This window comes from Herpailurus yagouaroundi, unplaced genomic scaffold (assembly GCF_014898765.1).
Source record: "Herpailurus yagouaroundi ecotype Mexico unplaced genomic scaffold, PumYag 142, whole genome shotgun sequence".
NCBI classification, from domain to species: Eukaryota; Metazoa; Chordata; class Mammalia; order Carnivora; family Felidae; genus Herpailurus; species Herpailurus yagouaroundi.
This window is the reverse complement of record NW_024412397.1, coordinates 8,945,968-8,951,967: the sequence shown is the minus strand read 5'-3', so window position 1 is coordinate 8,951,967 and position 6,000 is coordinate 8,945,968. Positions and strand designations below refer to the sequence as shown.

At 38.5% G+C, this 6,000-nt stretch overlaps 1 long non-coding RNA gene across 1 annotated transcript in view; it reads left to right on the top strand.

Moving 5' to 3' along the window:
* Positions 1–3,789: 3,789 nt before the first annotated feature.
* Positions 3,790–6,000, top strand: part of LOC121032818 (uncharacterized) — a 28,227-nt gene continuing 26,016 nt past the window's right edge. Inside the window, exon 1 of the long non-coding RNA XR_005791502.1 lies at positions 3,790–4,231. This is a non-coding gene — a long non-coding RNA (uncharacterized LOC121032818). The remainder of the gene's footprint in view (positions 4,232–6,000) is intronic.

The window sequence follows — 6,000 nt, the reverse complement described above, 5'->3', positions numbered from 1 at the left end:
CTAATCTCAATGTGTGCTATAGGGGCAGGGATCATTAGGAGACTTCTCCAAGAACAAAAGAGCTAGAGGGCACCACTTCCCTCCCCTGACCCCCAGCCTAGATACACAGTCACCTGCTGGAACCAGCACAGAACAAACACTCTTGATCTAGCTTGCTAATAGTATGCCTGACCCCTGCATTCTCCTGCAACTTACCCCCTTCAACCAGGACTGGAAGGAAGTTTTCCAAAGCAGCTACAGGTCCCCTCCCATAGCAGCCAATGCAAACCTTGCTAATACCATGCACCCTGCCCTCATGTTCTGAAGATCAGCCCCCACCAACAGACCCTCAACAAGAATCCATCCAAAGCAGCATCATAAGCATAGCAGTGAGAAACCCCAACAGGGGCTGGCATCACTCCAAAGTGACTCCTGCCCCAGGGAAAGGGGAAGATAACCACACACACAAATTCAGCTGTGGTCCTAGCAGTGGGCTAGGGGCAGACATCTGGTGTGACTACAGGCCCTGCCCACCAATGAAAACTTCTCATAGGACAACACAGGAAGAACACCCTGCAGTTTGGTCCTACCATAGATCTGGCAAATGTCTGATCTGACCCAACTCAAGACCAAGGCCCCAGACTGGCCCATTAACACCACAGGAACCAAACCCTACCCACAACAGGCAAAGAGAACCATTGCAAATAACTGGAGTGAAGGCAAATACAGCTCATCCACAACAGTAGGATGCATGCAACACACATAAGAGATACCCATGAAGCACCAGGTTGCAGTAAGCAGGGGACATTGCACCACAGGGCACTACAGGATCTCTTCTTTATAAGGCCACTACTTTAAAAGGCAGGAGATGTAGCTGACTATCCTAACACATAGAAACAGAGAGAAAATGGAGACAGAGGAATGTATCCCAAATGAAAGAACAGGGCAAAATTTTAGCCAAATGAAATGGAGATAAGTAATATGCCTGATAAGGAAATAAAATAAAGTTCATAAAGATACTGGGCTTGAGAAGAGAATATTTCAGTGAGACCCTCAACAAAAAGATAGAAAACATTAAAGAAGAACCAATCAGAGAAGAATTCAAAAAATGAAATGAAAAATATAGTAGTAGAATAAATAGTGGACTAGAAGAAGCAGAAGAACGGATCAGGGACCTGTAGTCCAAAGTAATGGAAAGTAACCAAGCTAAAAAGAAGAGAAAAAAAAAGATTAATAAAAAAATGAGAATAGATTAAGGGAATGCATAGACATCATCAAGCATAACAACATTCACATCATAAGGATCTCAGAAGGAAAAAGAGAAAGAGAAGCAGAGTGTATATGAAGAAATCGTAGCTAAAAACTTCCCAAATCTGGGGAAGGAAACAGAAATCTAGATCCAGGAGGCACAAAGAGCCCCCTAAAAAATCAGCCCAAGGAGATCAACGCTATGTCTCTTACATAGAAATGAGAATGGCAAAAAGCATGGAAAAAGAATTTTAAAAGCAGCCAGAGAAAACAAAATAGTCACATACAAGGGAAACCCCATAAGGCTATCAGCTGATATGTTTTATATGTAATGTATTGTCAAATTGGTTTCCATACAACACCCAGTGCTCATCCCAACAAGTGCCCTCCTCTCTGCCCATCACCCAATTTCCCCTCTCCCCCAACTACCATAAACCCTTAGTTTGTTCTCAGTCCTTAAGAGTCTCTTATGGTTTTCCTACCTCCCTCTCTGTAACTTTTTTTTTCCTTCCCCTTCCCCTTGGTCTTCTGTTAAGTTTCCCAGGATCCACATAAGAGTGAAAATATATGGTATCTGTCTTTCTCTGTATGCCTTATTTCACTTAGCATAACACTCTCCAGTTCTATCCACGTTGCTACAAATGGCCAGATTTCATTCTTTCTCGTTGCCAAGTAGTACTCCATTGTATATATAAACTACATCTTCTTTTTTTTTTTTTTAACGTTTATTTATTTTTTTGGGACAGAGAGAGACAGAGCATGAACGGGGGAGGGGCAGAGAGAGAGGGAGACACAGAATCAGAAACAGGCTCCAGGCTCTGAGCCATCAGCCCAGAGCCCGACGCGGGGCTCGAACTCACGGACCGCGAGATCGTGACCTGGCTGAAGTCGGACGCTTAACCGACTGCGCCACCCAGGCGCCCCTAAACTACATCTTCTTTATCCATTCGTCAGTGGATAGACACTTAGTCTCTTTCCATAATTTGGCTATTGTTGAAAGTGCTGCCATAAACATTGGGGTACTAGTGCCCCTATGCATCAGCACTCCTGTATCCCTTGGGTAAATTCCTAGGAGTGCTATTGCTGGGTCATAGGGTAGGTCTATTTTTAATTTTTTGAGGAACCTCCACACTGTTTTCCAGAGTTGCTGCACCAGTTTGCATTCCCACCAACAGTGCAAGAGGGTTCCCTTTTCTCTACATCCTCGCCAGCACCTATAGCCTCCTGATTTGTTCATTTTAGCCACTCTGATGGGCGTGAGGTGATATCTCATTGTAGTTTTGATTTGTATTTCCCTGATGATGCATGATAAGCATCTTTTTATGAGTCTGTTGGCCATCTGGATGTCTTCTTTAGAGAAGTGTCTATTCATGTTTTCTGCCCATTTCTTCACTGGCTTATTTATTTTTTGGGTGTGGAGTTTGGTGAGCTCCTTATAGATTTTGGATACTAGCCCTTTGTCCGATATGTCATTTGCAAATATCTTTTCTCATTTTGTCGGTTGCCTTTTGGTTTTGTTGATTGTTTCCTTTGCAGTGCAGAAGCTTTTTATCTTGATGAGGCCCTAATACTTCATTTTTTGCTTTTAATTCCCTTGCCTTTGGAGATGTGTCGAGTAAAAATTGCTGCGGCTGAGGTCACATAGGTTTTTTCCTGCTTTCTCCTCTAGGGTTTTGATGGTTTCCTGTCCACATTCAGATCCTTCACCCATTTTGAGTTTATTTTTGTGAATGGTGTGAGAAAGTGGTCTAGTTTCATTCTTCTGCACACACACAAGTTGTATACTTATGTGATGACATTTTAAAGCTCTGATCTCATGAATGAGATTGTGCTTAGAAAAACTTGCCCTGTTTGGTAATTTAAAAAGGATCCAAATGTTTTCCCAGTATTTTCTAATGCTATATGGCTTTATTTTTACTGTTGGATCTCTGACTCTTGATTATTATTAGTGGTAGTGGTACCAGTATAATATGTGGGAAAGAATACTATTTTCGGTTGTCTGCCTACTTGTTGGAAAACAATTTAACTATACATTTTTAACTAGTATCATTTTATGTGATTTTCATAAAGTACCATGATGGTATTTTTCTGAAATTTAAATAAATAGTTTTAGATGTTTTTCTTAAAGGATTACAATATGATGAAAAACTAGATGTTTTCTACAATAACAGTACTGTTAACTTGGCCCAACACATTTTATGAGAAGCTACATTAGTGATAATCTGAGGCCAATTAGTGTAATATATTGATTCATATCTTATATTTATAACAAGGTTGGTTGGAGATACAGTCATTTAATGATAGGTTTATTCTGTTTCTTCCTAGGGTAGGACCCTTACTCCAGGTATCTTAGCCCAAACCATGTGGTTTTTAGAAAGGGAATGTTCACAGCAGGACTTCAGCAGTACAAAACCTTTGTTCTTAGAAAAATAATTAAAAGCAGATAGCTAACTTTTAATACTTATCCTAATTTAGCAGAGGAACAGCTCTTCTCGCATTTATTTTTATTTTATTCTTCATTTGTGAATATGTGATTTCCTGTTTTGGAAAGCATACATACAAACCATATTTGCATAACAGAAATGGATCATTCATTCAAGAACATAAATTTACATTGTTTTTCAGCCATTCTAGTCACACAAAAATAAAGTTTCCATTTATGGTTATATGCTAATCATATTTTGTTGCAGAAATAAAGAGTCCCAGTTGAAGAGATGCTTCATCTGAATTCTTCCTAAAATGTTCTTCTCCTTTGTCAGAAGAAGTTGCCATTCTTCTGACCTTATCAAAGCGAATTATAAATAATGGAATTTGTTTTCTTTTCAAAAGAATTGTCGGGCTTTCAACGTGCCCGCTATAAATGAAGCAGACAATACCAGGCAAAAATAGTGGAACTGACACATGCAAACAACTGTGTGGACCAAAAGGAGTCTGAAGAAACAGAGGTCCAATGGAAGGACTAAAACAGGGACTCATCCAAAAGGAAGAGTGAGACACCTTATGTGTGAGCACATGTTGAATAACGTCAAAGTAGCATCTTCTAGCTTATATAAAGCATTTCCCCCTTTATTAACGTATGGTTTCATTGAGATAAAAATCTTCACATCTTAAAAACTAGAATCAGTAAAAAGTCAAATGTAAGGGAAGAGAAAAATATCATATAGACAACATACTCATCTTTGTGAGGACAGTAGTATATTCTTTATGTGTGCTCTACAACTCCAAATACGCTTCGTCATGGTCCTCTATGTGTGTGTTTCCATATGGGTCCAGTATCACTGAAGCTTGATGTTTTAAGCTTTAAGCCTATACATCAGAGAAATGTGATATATGTCATGATCGTATGTTATGTCATATATTATAATACGTATTCTCAGGGCTCTCTGGTGTTTAGAAAAAAAATGTAGGCATCTTGTTTCATTGGGTAAGGTCAACTTGTTAATGGTTTACGGAGTATGTAAGAGGTTTCTGGAAGGTGGAAAACTCAGTGTCATGAGCAGCGTGACACCTGCAATGAGGAGGTGATTCGAGTTACAATTACAAACCACAGAGATTCTTTGGGAAGGGAACAAAATCTCAAATGGTAATGTTCTCGTGGGACTGTCACCACATGGCGACAGTTACTTCAGATGGTGTTCCAGTCACCACATCTGCTCCTGTTGGACAACTTATGACTTGAAAAGTATCAGTTCCCTGGTTGGTAAGACTGTTTCCTGGTAATGCCAAACAGTTAGAAATTAAGAAAGAAAAGAAAAGAAAAGAAAAGAAAAGAAAAGAAAAGAAAAGAAAAGAAAAGAAAAGAAAAGAAAAAAGAAAAGAAAAGAAAAGAAAAGAAAGAAAAACATGGAATCATTTTTCCAAGTGGTAATTCTGTAACAGAACACATTTAACATTTTGAGATTTTATGTTTAATCAATACTATTCTAGTCAAGCAAACTACGGTTTCTCCTCTAATAAAGCACCCGAAAGAAGAATTGTTGGCCAGCAAAGCTCATACATTGTCCCCTGCTGTTACTAGCAATGACTTTTTGGAGGACATTGTATCTGTGATTCCTTCCCCCCCCCCCCCGCATCCCCTTCATCTATTTTATCATCCCCTATCCCTCTTTCTTTGGCTACCACCAGTTTGTTCTCTGTATTTATGAGTCTGTTTCTGCGTTTTGTTTGTTTATTCATTTTTTTTGATTCCACATATAAATAAAATTGTATGATCCTTTTCTCTGACATTTCACTAAGCATAATACCCTGAAGATCCATCTAGGTTGTCACAAATGGCAAAAATCTCATTCTTTTTTATGGCTGAATAATATTACTGTGTGTATGTGTAATATATATATATATATATATATATATATATATATAAAATCACATCTTTTTAAATATAAATATACATATCACACACTGTGTATATTTTTTCACATATTTTTCTTTTTTATTATTTTTAAAAAATTTAAATATAGTTAACATACAGTGTTATATTAGTTTCACATATATGGTACGGTAATTCAGCAATTTTATACATTACTCAGTGCTCATCATGATAGGTGGATTCTTTAATCCCCATCACCTATTTCACCCACCTCCCCACCCTTCTCCCCTCGGGTAACCATCAGTTTGTTGTCTATCGTTAAGAGTCTATTTCTTGGTTTGTCTCTCTCCTCCCCCGCCCCCACCCTTTGCTCAATTGTTTCTTAAATTCCATATGAGTGAAATCATTTGGTATTTGTCTTTCTCTGACTGGGTTATTTACCTTAGCATTACACACTCAAGCTT